Source organism: Camelus ferus, chromosome 27 (assembly GCF_009834535.1).
Source record: "Camelus ferus isolate YT-003-E chromosome 27, BCGSAC_Cfer_1.0, whole genome shotgun sequence".
Taxonomy (NCBI): Eukaryota; Metazoa; Chordata; class Mammalia; order Artiodactyla; family Camelidae; genus Camelus; species Camelus ferus.
This window is the reverse complement of record NC_045722.1, coordinates 18,494,884-18,512,165: the sequence shown is the minus strand read 5'-3', so window position 1 is coordinate 18,512,165 and position 17,282 is coordinate 18,494,884. Positions and strand designations below refer to the sequence as shown.

General features: G+C 42.1%; 1 long non-coding RNA gene across 5 annotated transcripts in view; it reads left to right on the top strand.

The window, feature by feature from the left end:
- The window catches only part of LOC106731019, a 55,104-nt gene extending 40,025 nt beyond the window's left edge, over window positions 1–15,079 (top strand). For 2 of the 5 annotated variants that reach the window (XR_004315657.1, XR_004315656.1), the window contains exon 5: window positions 14,025–15,079. This is a non-coding gene — a long non-coding RNA (uncharacterized LOC106731019). The other 3 variants (XR_004315659.1, XR_004315660.1, XR_004315658.1) reach the window with 3 other exon arrangements.
- Window positions 15,080–17,282: the final 2,203 nt, after the last annotated feature.

Here is a 17,282-nt window from a genome sequence, read left to right as displayed (position 1 = left end):
TCCCTGGGTACTGTAGCTCCAAAGACCATTAGAGTAGAAGAAATAGAGGGGTTAGTTAGTGAGACTCAGAGTTCAAGACCTACCCATGTCCCTGAACACCCAGCTGTATGACCTTGGACAAGTCACCAAATTTCTCTCATCCAAAGTGATCTCAGTCATAACACTGGGAATAAAATGTCCATCCTTCATGGAGTTTGGAGGACTGGAGGTAAAGTTAAATGACAGTCCTTTTTGAATAGACTAATGATGAGGACATGTTGGCCATTCTTGCTGGAACCTGTCCTTCTCAGCACTCTGTTCTTTTCCCTCGCCTTTCGCTCTTTCCTTCCTCTAGTCCCTATCTGTATTCTAGCCTCAGCCTAAGGCACATCCAGGATCCATGGTGCTGGGCTTTCTGCCCCAGAGGTGGTTTCAGCAGGGGTGAGGGTGGGGATGGGGGTGTGTGTTACCTTTCTGAAATTTTTATCTATTGCTTAAGGACTTCAAAGGTAGAATCAGATGGAGCTGGTGGCTGTTGGGACGGTGGAGGAGTATTTCCAATAGTGATTGTTTTTATTTTGTTTACTGCTTCATCTTCTGGGGTCAAGTTAACCAAACTTCTGTATATAAGGGCAGAGGTCTTGCCTGAATTTCTGAGGAACTCCTCCCCTAGAAATGGAGACTCTGTTGGAGATGATCTGATTACCTGCTTGGAGCTTGCTTTTGTGTTCCAGCCTGATAGGTAGAGACCATTTCCTCATATTTCCTCTTGCTATTTTTTCTAATTGCCCCTTCATTTACTTTTTTTTTTTTTCCTTGCCTGCTTAGGCAATTTGAAGTTGTGGTCTGTGCGGCTCTGCATAGTAATGTGTTATAAAGGCATTTCAAGGAATACATGATTAAAATTGTTTACATGCATGGTTCAAATTTATTGGCATATTGCTCAGGCCTCGGCTTTATGATGTAGCTGCCAGCTCGGTTCCTTCTGGGTAAAAGTCTGAAATAGGAGAAGTTTCCTTTTGGTCTCCCTCACCCGCACTTCCTTTGCCTTGGCCCTCTCCTTTCAACACCTGCCTCCTTCCCTGCCCCCCACATAACTCCCAGTGGAGCTGTCAAGCCTTTTACACCTTAATGTGAAGACACTTCATCAGTCCCTGCCCCCACCCAGACCGGCCCCCAGTGAAAGTGAGGTGTGCAAAGGAATAAATCTTCAATGGTATAATTTTAGACCCGATGGCAACTGGGAAGGGAGGCTATTTTGGGCTGCGGGGCTGTCTCCTTGACCTGAGATGATATTTGACTGCTGTGGGTGAGCTGGGCCAACCCTGCATGCAGTTGGCCGTTGCTGGGGATCGCTTTTTCATATCTCCGTTGAGCAGTTCTCTGCTCCTCCAGACTTCTGTGCGTTTGTGCAAGAGCAGGACTCTGTCAGTGGGCACCCGCCTTGGCTTGTCACAGGTGACGTTTCGAGGTAGGGGCGGCACAGGCTACCCCGAGAGGCAGCACAGAGGGAACACTCGCCCCTCCACATAGAGGGTGGGGGAATTTTCTGGTCTAGTTTTCACCCCTTCCTCAACCTCCGTGCTTTATCAGCTGCTCAGTGGCCTGTCTCTCTGAGCAAGAAGAGCCAGGCTGGTCTCCAGGTTACAGCGTCTGAGCACCCCTCCTGTGAGGCTGCCTTTGAAGCTGCACTGGGCGTCCCCACCGCCATCCTGACCTTCCCACTCAAGCTCCTGATGCAGCTGCTGCCGCCAGACCCCCCGTGCTGCCTGGGGAACCGAGTCAGGACTCCTGCAGCGGATGGGCAGGGCAGCCAGCCGCAAGGAGATCTGAAAGTGGCCAAAACAATGGTGTTTTCCAGATAAGGGTGAGGTTCCAGCCAAGACCATCTACGGGTAGAGTATCTTGTTCTTAATTTTTACATCCTAAAAAGTACACACAAGACTCAAAGATCATTTGGGAAGGAGGAATAAAGTCAGTCAAGAACAGGAAAATGAGAACCATTTTTTTTTTTTTTTTTTTTAGTAAAAGAATTTGAGCTCTTTTATACCAGAAGAGAGAAAACAAAGGCCTTTTGTAGGTATGAGAGAGCCCGGGCTCTCTGGATGGTAACTCCCTCTTCTCCAGGGATAAATTCTGGATTTGCAGAGAGAGAGAGATGGAAGATATAAGGAGAGCCTGACCAAGGAACAGAAGATAATGGAGAGTAAGACAACAGGGGAGGAAAAGATCAAGAGACAATGTTCCCTTCCCTTATTTGCTGTTGCATTAAATTGAATAGATATTTGTTGGGAACCAACTATGTCTGTTTCAATGATCTATTTCCTTATGACAGGCTCACCCTAAAATTTAAAGACTTGAAACCACAACAGTCATTTGTGATCATCCGTCATGGTTCTGAGTGTTGGCTGAGCTCAGCTGGGTGGCTCTCAGGTAGGCTTTCCTGAGATCTGATGGTGGCAGAAGCTGGAGTGACCTCTGAGGCTTCCTTACCCACACATATGGTGGTCGATGCTGGCCCTGCCTTGCTGTACCCTCAGCTGGGCTATCAGCTAGAAGGCCTGGTCGTTCCATGTGGCCAGACCGTCCTCACAGCATCTCACTCTTGTGCTCCTTTCCTGGCCACTCATGGCTCCAAAGATGAGCATCCCAAGAGAACAAAGCAAAGACTGAAGCATCCTTTTTGTTCTAGCACAGGTACATATGCTGTTGGTCCACCAGTCACAAGGGTCAGCTCAGATTCAAAGGGAGATCACACAGGACACTTCTCTGGCTTTGAGGAGCATCTTAAAACCACTACTATCCAACCACAGTATCAGCTGCTTCCCAACCTCTCAGTCTCCAGGAGCCACCTGTCTGGTTGGAGATGTAAAAATCAATGAAGTAATTAGTGAAAAGTAATGAAAAATCTATTCTGCAGAACAGCAAGGTAGTAGGGGATCATGGACCAGGTAGAATAGAAGATGAGTGCGTGTCTACAGAGAGACCATAGGCAGAGTGCAGTTAGAGGGGCTCGTAGCAGGTTATCATTTGGGGACCGTTGGAGGAAAATAAGACAGCAGTGGTCAACATTCCCCAACTCTGGAATCAGTGCTCTGGCAAGCTCTGTTCAAGCCCAAATAATGTGTCCTCCAGATCTCATTTTCTTGTTACCCGTCTTCTCTTCTCCCACCTCACCTTAGTTTCACCAACCCTCTTTGATTTCAACCATTTTATTCTTCTATGTGTTATGCTTTCTATAGTCCTAAGGTCCCCATCCCTTTATCTCCCCTGGCATCACTTTATCCTTCCTCTCTGTGCTTGAAAAGGACTCACCTCCCACTCTCCTTTCTCCCCTATTGCAACTCCGCTATCTTGTTTCAGATCAAAAAAATATTCTTCCTCTTCCTTGCCCCATTCCTCATTTGATTGCTTGAAATACATATTTCCATTTTGGTTTCCTTTTATGGTCATGGTTTCTTGTCTTCTAAAACCGTATCTTATATTCCATGTAGCTCATGCCTTTCTTCTCTGCTCTGACTTGTCTTATCCTAGGAGCCATTTGCCCAGCACAGTGCCATGGCGCAATGGCCCTGGTGCCCCCAGCACCCTGCATCTCCACCAGTACAGCCTTGACATCCTCATGGTGAGGACTTGCTCCACCTCCAAGACTTTTGAAGTGGGGTCTGCTGTTCAGCTACTAACCTTTCTTTGGTATGAGTTTCCTACACCTTAACATCACTAAGGATACTTTTTTTCTCTTTCTCTCCAAATATCACCGACTATAGACATTCACTTTCTAAGTCCTCATAGAAGTTGGGCCCCTTTTCTCCCCTCATACAAAAGTAATTTATAGCCACTGTAGAAGACTTCAAACACATAGGGAAACATAAATAAGAAAACAAATGTACATTTAAATGCTATTAATAGCTTGGTGTGGGTCCTTCCCATCTTTTTTTTTCCCCTCCATATTTATGGTTTTAATTTACAAAAAAAAAACAGAATTACTACTTAGACAGGTAGTGCTTTCCTCCAAACCATTTGCTGTTTTATAGAAGCAGCAGTTACAGAACTCCAGCCCCTGGCCCCAGCTAATTGGTCCAGGGTGAACATCAGGCCCCAGCTGGGTTACACTGAGGTGCAGTTATTGAAAAAGGTGGTTTGCAAGAGATGAGTAGAAGACGCACAGGATGAGAAGCAGAGGAACAGATGCCTGGAGTCTAGAGGCATCCCTTATCTCTGGCACTAATCCCACAGTGCCTTTTGCAGGATAGCCTTTATTCTCACCTCAAAACCTTCTTTAGTGGTGGAGCAGTGTCTGAAGGATTCTGATATCTTTATCTAACAATGCCTGAGCAAGATGACACTTTTTTTTTTTGCAACCTACGTTTTTCACTTCATAATACTTCATAAGTTTTCTTGTAATCACCCTATACCCTCCTAGATTATAACTTCCATGACTGCACAATGGCTACAGTGGATGTTGAATATTTGTGGGAGAACAAGTACTGAGTTCAAATGCCTGTGCTGACCCTTGTTTGCTATGTGATTTGGGCCAATTATTTAAACACTTTTGCCTGAGAGTCCTCATCTGTAAGATGGATAGAGCAACATGGTTAAGTGATACAATGATGCCAACATTCCCAGCACACGATCTACCACATAAGTAAGGGTTCAGTAGATTTCACTTATTGTTATTACTAGTCATAAGTCCTCTGTTATTGCTCATATAACAGCCCCCATGTTTTTCAATATTACAAAGCTGCAATGAACATACCTACAGCTAAATATTTATGCAAGATTATTCCTTGAGAGAGGTGCCTAGAAGTTGCATCATCAGATCAAAAAGTAAGGACATTCAAAATGTTAAAACAAAAAAGTATTGTCATTGTGTTCACTGAGTCTTCTAAGTTGTCCACATCCCTGCTTTTATCATTTTCTTCTTGTCCATGGTTTCAGAGACAACGTGTCTCTTTCTGGTCCAGGATTTGCTCTATGCTCACTTTCTAACAAAATTAAGACCGGGTCACATCCGACACTTGAGCTGGGGCTCTTTCAGGGAGATTTAATTCATTCATTGAGTTATTCACTTACATGCCAACTACAGACTAAGTCTGCATATAGGCTGAGTTTATAGACTAGATTAACATTTCAGGGCTGATTCCAGTCTTACTCGTCATGGAGTAGGCTTTGGAGCTTTGTAGGAAGAGTTCCAGACCATTCTAAGGAAGTCAGATATTGACCAAGGCTTATGATATCTATAAAATCTCTCCTCTTTAGAAATCGAGATATTTGGAGTAGGAATGCCTATCTTCTTTGACCTGCCTGGAAGGACCTCCCATCTGCAGATCCTACTCTGGTTTTCAGACTCAGGAAATATTAATACAAAATTCACTGAGATTCTTTTTTGAGCCATCTACCATGCTGGACATTGGAAAGACAAAGAAAACCCAACATGCTCCTTGTCCTTCTTGGAGAAGTATGTGGGCAAACAATTATTAGACAAACTTAAATTTGCCAGAATGGAGGGGGTGCACCTGTAAGGAAATCCCTGAGTAAAGTGATCCAAGAGCCGAGGTCTGCCCACAGGTGGCCATTTGGTTCCCAGAGGGTTTTGTCTGGTGCAAAGTTATAGCACTAAAAAAAAAAAAAAAAAAAAAATCAAATTTAGTTGCCAACTGTTAACAACTGGAGATTTCAGATAAAAAATGCAGATTTCTATGTTACCTTGAAGAAATAAAAGTTTCTGCAGTACTGAGTGATTTCATCATGCAGCTTTCAGCAACACTGAGCCCTCATTTCATCATGGCAACAGTGATGAGTGGCTGACCCCTCGTAGCCAAGGCATGAGTTCTCCTTTTTGCAACAGTCCCCACCACTCCCTACTGATTACCTTGTCCTGCTTCAGTCTATGCTATCTGTATGAACCAAGAATTTGTGACCATTGGCCTAGTAAAGGAAGCACTTATTTTTCACAGGAAATCAGGGAAGACACAGAGAGATCCGCTGCTGAGTAGACCTGCAGGGTCAGCAAGAATGTGCTATGTAGCTAGGTGGAAGGTAAAGCGTCCATGGCATGTGCAAAGGCACAGGGGCTGGAGCACAGAAAGCCTATCAGACAATGACAAGTGGACAAGGGTGGGAAGAAAGTTGGGGATTTGAGGGAAGGGGTTGAGAGAAAGAATTGGAGAAGCAGGTATGCCCCAGCTTCCTATCACCCTGGCTCCCCAAAATGAGGTTGTTAGATTTCATCCTATAAAAACTAGATCTGATGATTGATAGAACAGCTAAAAGAGTTTCTACCAACAGTGCCCTCACTTCATGGTGGCACCTAGCAAAGCATGTTATGTGCAGACTTCATTCAATCCTGACACCAGGCCCGTGAGACACGTGCTTTGGTAATCCTCACCCTACAGAAGAGAAAATGCAAGTGGGAGGAGGTTGGCTAAGGGAATTCTGCAAGGTTATAGCCAGCACATGGCAAAGCAAGACGTGGACCCTACGGAGCCTGCAACCTGACTTGTTTCCTCCATGGCATCAGCGCTTTAGAACCACTGTCCCAGCAGCAAAGTCACGGTTGTATTGGGAGTGGGTGGGGGGAGGCAGAGAGAACAGAGCTTCTGGGAGATCACGGCAGGGGCCAGCAAGGGTGCAGACGGCCTTCCCCAGGGCAACACTGGTGCGTGACGAGGAGGATACTGGAGACCCGGATGAGGATGAGTCAGCGGGATGCTCCTTCATGGAACCTGCTGGCTACAGGCGTTTTCTCTCCCTCCTTTGAAATCTCAGAGCACTCTGTGTCTCTTTCCCAGGGCCTGCTTTGGCCATGTCCCCATCACAGCTGTATGCATCTTATCACGTCTTGTATATTTTAAGTTCCTAAGGGGCAGGAGGAATTATGCTTTATTTGCCTTAATAACTTTTTTTTTTTTTTTGCATGGCTGAGCACAATGCTTTCGCAAATGAATGAATTCCAAAATTATCTTTTTCAGATCCTTTCTCCTTATGTATGCATTTTAGAAGTTCGTAGCAAGTGAAACACTTTTTTTTTAAATATATGAAAATCATTTCTTTACACCGTCTACTTTAACATATGAGGAAGAGGAAGACTGGGAAGTTGTTTAAAAGCAGCAAACCCTTTAAGAGTCAATGTCACATTTATTGCTATAAAATATTTTTCCTCTCTCGGTTAGACATCTGGTTCCCATTACATACAGTATTGGGTACTTGAGTTCACCAGCCGTGGTGCATACCAAGCAGTGTGCCTGTAAAGTCCCCACTGACATCCGTCAGTGCGTGTGTGCACCATGTAATTCTTACCTTACATTTACAGACAACTCTTCTATCACCAACTTCATTTTTACCAATACGCTTTCGAGGTTATTTTGTTCATCCTTACCTTAAGGACCAAACTGCCTACGTCTGAGAAATGCAAAACTTCAAAACCATGGAATCTTTGCTTTAAATGTCATTGTATGGTCCAACTATCTATAATCTAGCACTGAAGTCAATGAAACATCTACATCTTAAGTCTGTATTTCCTAATAACATTGACCCACAAATGAGAAACACAATATGGAATGTTGGCTAATGAGTCATGAATTTCATTATAATTGCTTCCACATTCAGGATAGCTCCCTTAAACCATCTAATCTCGACATATCCTGCAACAATCCCATGTGTTGTAAATGATTTTGTTTTATTTCTTAGGTTACTGTTAAGGGCTTATTTTATGGTTCATTTCATTTTCTTAAAGAAAACCACACACATGCGCGCGCATGCACATCCCCTCTGACGTGCGCGCGCACGTGCACACACGCGCGCTTCATAGAGGCTTCTGCGTCCATCTGTACTTTTTTGAAACAAAATAATTACAAAACCAAAAAGGAGCCCTTGTCTTTTGGTTTGGAAATAAAAATAAACACGGTTAGGGGAAAAAAAAAAAGTTGAAATATGGTCTATTTTAGAGTTCTAATTCAGTCTAAGAATTGAAACCAGAATAGGACAATGTCCCCAGCCACCGCTGGGCTGTCCCTGCCCTCTCTGGACTTAAGAATCTATAACTGAATAGACGGACACAACTAGCATGCAGTGCAGTAATAATGGAAAATTAAACACGACTTTTAAAAACTGCTCACATTATAAAGTGATCTATTAGCATTATAAGACTTCAGCACTTAAAGTGACTGATTCTAATTGCACGATCTTGGCCCATGGCAAGCAGTAAAGAGCTGCAGAATCTAGTGGGTATTTTGTCTCTTTGGGGATGTTTGAAAGTGAATTTTCTTTGGAATAAAGCTTTGTTCCTGTCACACAAAAGGTTGTGTGGAAGAAATCTTTCAGTGCTGATAGAACCAGAGGTAATTAGAGTTTCTTCTTCTTTGATTCACGAATCAATAAGCCAAATATTAAAAAACATTCTTGCATCCCCCCCGCCCCCATTTCCTTTATTAAGTGAAACTCTGTCTTAACAGCTTGTGGATGTTATCCTGAAGAATTAAAGATGGATGCTCTGGCTAATGAGGTTTTCTAGCCTTCAGAGAAGCATTTTTTTCCGGCACTTGGTTATCATACTGTGTCTTTCTGAATCTTTTCTGGGCAAGCCCGTGTGTGGGTTAAGGTGACATCGAGGTGCCATACCTTGAGCTGAACTTAATTTAAATAGGTTATCGCCAAACCACAGGGACTACTGTGCAGGCACCCTTCGTAGATGTACCTATTAAAGGGCTTTCAGGGAAAACAAAAATGGGGGAATGTCATTCTTCTTTGAATCTGACTTTCTGTTTATGATATCTACAGGTTTTTTCATAATTTTCATCATATGGACCCCAGGAAGCTTATTAATTGAATAGTATTGGAAATTGCAGCTTTTCATGCTGAGGAAGTTCTTGGGGGGAACTTCCATGTTTAAGCAGTTTAAGATAAACTGCAATTTTACCTTAATCTATGTATGTATGGATTTTTCCTTGGTGGTTTTCAGATCTCCCCACAGCAGAAAAATTGCCTACTATGCTTCAGATTTTTGATATCATGATCTACATGGTTATCCATGTAAATGACAGTGAGGTCTTGAACATGTAATTTAAAAACTCCAGGAAGATCATTGGAGCAGACACACTTGAAATATTTATTTCAAGTATCTTTTCCTAAAATTGACATTAAAAAAAGAAAAAGCATCTACAGTGCTAAGTTGAAGGAAATTTAAAGGCATTCTGGCTTCCTATGAGTTTTTCACTAACGGTTTCCCATAGCCTGTAATTGCTATGTCTCTTCCAAAACCTGGTCTCCGCAGAAGGGACAGAGATACTTGATATTGACCTGAATTAGGCTAAAAGGAAAAGAGAAGAGAAGATCATTGCCATCGGCACTTTGTTTATGAAAATATCATTTCTAGGATGTGCTTGAACCAGGCAAACGTAATGCATCTCCTTTCTCTCCCAGTATATTTTACATGCCATTCTGGCCAGATCACAGTAACAGTGCCCAGAATTAGGGCATTTTCTTTTTTGTATACTGGTGTGGTGCTTGAGAGCGTCAGTGAATGATTACAACTTTTTCTCAGCTATTCTAGAAATAGATATGAAAATTAAAGTTATAGATATAAAACTAAAAAAGATATAAAGATGTATGTATAAGAGGAAATATTAAAATTTGTTTGTTTTTTAAGACATTGTAATATTTTACTTTAAAATAGTTTTTAGGACCCACAGAAGTTATAAAAAAGAATTCAGACATCCCCTGTTGCCTTCACTCAGTTTTTTCAAAGATAACATCTTACAGAACCACAGTACCTTGTCAACGTTAGAAAATTGATTCAATACTGTTAACTCAGTTATCGACCTTATTTGGGCTGCAGAAATTTTTATATGCCTCCTCTTTTTGGCTGTGTATTAATATATAGAAATGTATTAACCACTAGTCTTAAGGGAGCATCTTTTAGCAATGAATACCGACGGCAGGTAAGATTCTCAGATGATGCGGTTTTATACCATCTGTGGCTGACTAAGAAGAAGGCAGAGTTGGGGGCGTTAATGAAGATCCTTTATATTACTTGTTTTATCTGTACATTAATTCATTAAACAATTAATCCTGTATCAGGTACTAACTGGAAATATAAAGATGGGGACGTTGCTCTCAAAGAACTTACAGGGGGAGATTAAAAAAAACAAACAAACAGCGACAACACAGTGTTGCAGACCATAGTATAAATGAGACAAACAACATTACTAAGCACCTACATGTGCCTAGCACTGCACCAGGCATCAGCGACTAATCAGTGACCAAGGTGCATGCCTCTCCTGCTGTGTGGATCTTGCTGCTGCATGGAGGAGACAGGCCATTAATAAGTACTGATGGCAGAGTACCCTAACTGGGGGGTTCAGGGTGGGTAGTTCCTGCCTGGGTCAAGGGGCGCAGGGCAGTGATTCGTGTCACGTAGCCACAGTCAGCCTCCCGAAGTGCTGAGAGTGACTGCTTATGGACACTTTGGACCAGCTCCTACTCCATTTCGTGTCAGCCAGAGCCGACCTGGCGTCTTCCAGCTCTGCTGCATGGCATTTGAGCAGGCGGCTCGCTGTCACAAGAACAGTCACTGTTGCACAGGATTGATCCAAAAATCAGCCTCGGGTGTTACTTGATGTTCTAGATCTTCCCCGCTCAGCACCGGCGGGCCTGGTACTGGGCTCACACAGGATGTAGGTTGGAGAGAGGTCTGTTTCCTAGCAGCAGAGGGGAAGGGGTTCCCTAGAGCATGGTTGGTAGCTAGGGCTAGAGGGAAAAAAAACCCTTGTATATTTCTTTCTTAACAAATTGAGGTTCCTTATTCAAACTGTGTCAACACCATTACCATCTAACCTTCTGTAGATATGATCTGGAGCTCCTCCTGCCTAGAACCCCTCAGTTGCTCTACAGCAGACTTAAGGCAGCATCCAAAGTTCTCTCTGTGGTCTCCAAAGCCCTACATAGTCTGGCTCTACCTACCTCTGCCCTCAGCCTCATCACGTTACACTTTACTTCCGGTTCCTAGCGGTCCAGTCTCGCTGGCCTGTTCAGGGGCTCTTTAACTTGCTGAGCTCTGTTCCACTCCTGGGCCTTTGCACATTCTGCTTCCAGAGATGCCTTCCCCCCTTCTCTGTACCTTCATCTATAACTTTATTCTTCAGGCTTCTATTGTAGGATTTTCTATATTGAAGCACTTGTCTTTATCAAGATCCCACTAGGAGTCCCATTTTATCCTTACTGGTACTCCCTGTATGGATTTTGGTATGCCACCTTATCTTAAATGGTGTGATTATATATTTCTCTCTCCCACTAATTGTACATTCCATGAGGGCAGGGCTGAAGTCTGCTTTTGCAATGACCCCTTCAAGACTCAATGAGTGGTTGTTGAAGGAGTTATTGAATGGAAGGATGGATGACTAAATGAAATAATAATGATGCATCCCCTCGTTTCTCCTATATGTTTAGGTAATGTCACGTCTGGGATTTGGACGTATTTATACACGGTTTTGGCATCATTTATTTTGGGCTAATTTCTGGTCTTCTCTTTCTTCGGTTCAGGCAGGAATAGTTTTTCGTAAGAAATCATGACTGATGTGATTTTGTCTTTAACTTTTGCCTACTCTAGTGGCTTCTGCTTTGGAAGTCTTACCTGATGTAGTTGTCTGTTTCAAGTCTGTTTCTACAAGTGGCAAACATGGGTCAGCTGCTGTCCCTCATCAAAGTGGTGGTCCTTCCTTGGCAAAGAACAGCCCTGGACTGCTTGGCTAATCTCAGGGCTCTGAGCGTGGCACTTTGGTATGTTTGGGATCTTGAGAATGGGAGGCACTTCAGCAGCTAGGTCCAGCACACCCTTGAGAGTTTGTATTTGCTGGATTATGGATCCAAATCCTGTCCTCACTGGCTTCAAGATGGGAGATGCCATTACTGAGATGAAGGAGGCTGATGTGTGGAGATCAAATCAAAGAGGCATGTGGAACCGGAGTAGAGACAGAAGTCAGGGACCTTTTCTAAAGAGGAGTGATCTTTGAGCTGATTCTAGATTGAGGGTTGAGTTAGTTCTATGGGAATGTGTGACAAGGGTAAGGGCGGGGCAGAGGGAGCAGCATGTGCAAAGGTCTTAGAGAGATATTGGTGAAAAGACACAACTAAATCACTGGAAAATTTGTAGCTCTTTCATATAAATTACATCTTATAAAAAGTAGTTCTCTCTTTATCCCTCAAATTTGAATTATCTAGATAATTGCTTTTATTTTGTGGCTGATATCCCTCCAGTCTAAGCATATGTTTGTAATCAAGTATATACTATGCAGCTCTTTTTTGGGGGGGAGGGATAATTAGGTTTATTTATTTATTTATTTATTTTGAATTAAAATTTTTTAAAAATTTAATGGAGGTCCTGGAGATTGAACCCAGGACCTCATGCCTCTTAAGTAAGCATGTGTTCTACCACTGAGCTGTACCCTCTCCCCAAGATGATGTATGTTAAATTTAAGTAAGGAGATAACCACACAATGTGAATTCCTTTTCTTCCCCCCTGTGGGTCTCTCTTTTTTTAAACACCTTAATTATGGTATGATTCCAATACAGTAAACTGCACATGTTTCACTAGAACAATTTGATGAGTTTTGATAGATGTATACACAAATGAAACCACCACCACAATCAAGATAGAGAACATTTCTATCACTCCTCAAGAGGTGCAAATTTCGAATTCCCAGTTTATCCCTTCCCATCCCCTTTCCCCTCTCCGGTAACCATAAGTTTGTTCTCTATGTATGTGAGTCTGTTTCTGTTTTGTAGATAAGTTCATTTGTGTCCTTGCTTTTAGATTCCCACACAGTGTGAATTCTATTTCTTTCTTTGTAGGTATTTATCAAGGGATGTGTGTGAGTGTGTGTGTTTACACTCATTTGTCCGTCTTGCCCACATATAAACAAAGATCACAAGGCTTATTCACAGTAAAAGCTGTGAGATCCTGGAGAGCTGCTGCCTACAGTGACCGTGAAGCTCAGGATAAGGGGGTGTGGCCTCCCAGAAGGAGCTGAGATTTTAGAGTTCAAGGACTGGGGACAAGGATCAACTTTGCATTTATTGACTTGTGAATTTGGGCAAGTGACTTAAGCTCTCTGAGCCTCAATTACCACCCCTCCTAACTTCAGGGCGATAATTAAATTATTTGTCTGATTCATCTCATGGGATTATTTATAAAATGTAATTTATATGAAAGAACTGAAAAAATTATGAAGCATTTGGTAAATATGAGTCATTATTGTTATAGAATCAATGCATTCTTTAAAAAAAACTGTGACAAGTTTCAGCAAGTAAGGGCTGTAAATGCAGAGGAGACTGTTCCCAAGGCTCAAAGTCACCTGAAAGTTTACAATAGTTTACAGTATATTTCCAATACGTCAGCACTGTGGTAGCCAGACAGTCCAATGTTTTGAAGAACAATGAAAATATACATTTATTAGGTTGCAGGTTTATAATTTACACAGCAGTTCATGTTGTAAAAATTAAGGAGAAAATCAGCCCCCAAATAAAGACTGGGAAGAACTTTTGACTTTTAGCAAGAAAGGTATTAAGTGAATTTTCCTGAAATATTTCTAAGCAGCTCATTTCAGGTTATCGTTGGAAATTATGCAACATTAGAATCACTTTCCAGGATATAGTAATAAACTTTCCCCAAAGGTTTTGTTTAACCAGGAACTGGGAGGAAATGCAAACACACTTTATATGTAACGATAGGCTAGCTTAAACATTTTAATTTTAAAATACAGCAATCTAAACATGCACGTCCAATTCAGTATTTAAAAATTAGTGATATCCCTTGCTATAAAAGTAATTTTCTGAAAAAGCAAACAGGGTTCACATCAAAGAGGAGAGGCATGGAGGTATTCAGACTACACAAGCCCAGGAAGTATTTGGTGGGTGGCAGGGAATTGGAATGTGGAATTGGAACAGTAATCAACATCTTGATAAGTAACCCATTGTAAACCATTTTCGACCAAGCTAGATTGTTATTGTTTTGTTTTGTTTTTCTTTCTTCTTTATTTCTATCTTGCCAGTTGGGACACTTGTTTTTTCCTTTACTCTTGAGACCCTCATGAATGAAAGGAAAATAAATATTAAATTACTGTATATGAAGAACGCACATGGCTTTGGAAAGGCACCAACTACAAGTGATCGCGTTCATTGGCTCGCTGGTTGAAACTTCTGTCAGCTGGTGCATGTAGGAAGCTGAAGACTGTTTTCCTGACAACTTATGAGATCAAAGTTTCGGATCTTGAAAAGGCAAGACTTTTTTGTTGGGGGATGGTTTGCAATCCGCTTATAGATAGCTATATAATACATGGTGCGGGGTTAGTGTCTAACCACCTGAGCGTAGAGCATTGGTGTTTCAAAAGGAATTGGGGGAGGTGAAGCCCACATTACAGTTAACTGGAGTCTCACTAGGCAAAGTCACCACAGGACTCTGCCAAAGAGCCCCCAGGTCTTCACTGATTCGGAGGGCTGCCATGCCTACTTTCTCACCTCCTCCACCCAAGAGCTGCCCAGCAGCTAGACGGCTCTTGCGTATGAGACTCCTGGTCTCACCACTACCTGGGAAATTCGTTTTTCTCCTCTTGACTACGTAGAGCGTCTTTTCCATGAAGGTTAACCCACAGTGAGAGGTTACCTAACTCAAGCCTCAGAATGCGCACACTGCATCTTTAAGAAATAGTTTACTTGTGAATCAGTAAACGTCCCAGACAAAGCAGCCATTACTTATGCGTTCCTGCCTACCCGGCAAGGTGCAAATAATAGAATAAACATCATATACTTCATTATGATATCGGTTTACACTTCCAGGGTACACAAAAAGAGGCCATTTCATCAAGCTAATTGCCTGAAAGTAAAAGAGAGAGAACTTTCGCTATTAGTCTATTATGGGGCTTTTTTCTTAATCACAAATAGGGGCCGTGGGTCCCCAGGGGGATGTGGATTCTAATTTACAATTGAACTACAGATCAGAGCAATCAATCTTGGGCAACACTTTTACAGTGTAATTGCTACAACATAACAAATAAAACAACAACAACAACAACAACAACAACAACAACAAAACAACAAAAAAAAACAAAGGAGAAGCAGAAGCAGAAGACGAAGAGGAAGGTCCGAGCTTCAGCTTGGGATGGAGCTATTTCTAGGCACCAGTTCGGGGAGGGAGGAGGTAGAGGAACCTCCTCACACATGAATATGCGATGAAGGCTCATTAGCGGTCTCGTGTTGCCATGACGAATGGCATGATCCCCGGCTTGCTGCTGCCTGAACATGGATTTTATAACGACCCATTTATCATGACTTGTCATGGGCTTCTGTACTGTACTTTCTGCCGGCTCCCACACCTTTCCCTGTTCGGACGCTGGAAACCTTCCCTCTGATGATGATTGTTTCCTTTTGTGTTGATTTCCGGCTCTTCGCAGCCGGCGTTCCCAGAGAGCTGCATGCGGATCTGTGACTCCAGCAAGTTGAAGAGCTCTGACCTGATGACACATCCCACCTTCTCTACAGTCACGTAACTGAGAAAAAAGTAGGGCTAAACTGTTAAAGGAATTTCTTCATGTCTGAGCTTTTTTTTTTAACCATAGTGTTCTGACGCTGCAGAGTTTTTTTTTTTTAATTTAAAATTGGGGGGAAGGTATAGCCCAGGGGTAGAGCGCATGCTTAGTGTGCACGAGATCCTGGGTTCAATCTCCAGTACCTCCATTAATTTTTTTAATTAATTTTTTTTAATTTAAATTAACACAGGTGTCTTCCTTTCATTTATTTTATCCTCCCCCCACTTTTTTTTTTTTTTTTTGTATTTCAGGACCTTCCAATATCTTAAAAGTAGAACTCAAAAGTCTTTATGGTTTTTTCTTTCCCCCCAGATCTTGGCATCATGACAAAAAAGTATAAGATTAAAAGGCTTGAAAGATTTTTAGTGCTTAGCGGTTTACAAGTTCATGAGCTGATTTCTTGCCTAGAAACTTTCTTCTGTCGTGGGGAGGAAGGTTGGCCTGCTCTTTGATGACAATTTCTCAGGACTTGTATGTTTTGCTAATAGCAAACAAAACAAAACCCTGAAAACCATCTCCCTTGATAGAAGCCGTGAGGTATTTTTGAATATTTAGCAGCCACAAAATAGAGATATGCAAGTTTGAGTCTTTGCCATTGGCCAGGGAGGGTGTGGGAGTCCATCAAAGTGAAGCGGACCAGTGGGTCCAGAATCTGGTTCTGGATAGGCAGATTCTGTATGGGCAGATGTGCCCTATTGTAACAGATACCCAATCAGTGGGATCTATGATTAGCCTATTTAGTTACTATTAACAGAATGTCCCTAAAATTGTTTCCTCCTTCAGCCAGCTGAAGGGCAGGAAGAGGGTAGGACCACAGGGGCTTTGAATCTGGTGTTGTTTTGCACATCTAGGAATTAAATCCCCATTCCTGTATACAGTTTGTAAACAGTAAATAGTTGGCTTTTTGAGTGTGGCCATCTCTCTTGGGCCACTGGATTCCATATTAGCAGTAACAATTCTTTTACATAGTAATATTTCAACATTAATAATATGTGAAAATAATTATAAAAGATTTTATCATCAATGTCCGATTTGTATTTGCAAAGCATTTTGTGGTTCCAGATTTTTTTCCTTAGATCCTCAGTTTACCTGGGGCCAGGGTTATTATTCCCATTTTAGAGAAGAGAAGATTGAGGCTCAGAGCTTAAGTGACAAGCTCAGGGTTACTCAGAAAATGGCAATGCTGGGGTTCAACATCAAGTCTTTCAATTCCTAGGTCAGTTCTTCTACCTGCCCAAAGACACCAGAGCCAACATTGTTCCTAAAATGTCATCTCTTCTGGATTAGTAAGTTGGGAAAGGAACCCCTTGAAAAGATGGCTATCATTTACACTGGAGAGCCTGCGACTCTCCTGAACTCCTTACTAGAGTTGAAATTAGCACATGCTGGTCAATTAAAATTAAGTTGCCATTCCAATCACTTAAGTTGAATTACCTTTCATCATTTCAAAAGGCAGATAGGAAGTATTTTTCAACAGAAAGACTTAGGCACCACATTCTGGCTGGTGTTCTTGTGGTATGAGTCTGCTGGGCATTATGTTTTTTGCTTCTGAAGAAGGTATCTTTGTGTTTCCCCCCATAAATGAATGAAACAAGATTTTTTAGAAATAATTTGGTGAAGAAAGGATTCAAATATTGGCAGATGATATTAAAGAACACTGTGATTATGACTGAACAGATTAAGACTGTGTCTGTATGACACCAAACATCTGGAAGAAAATAGAAA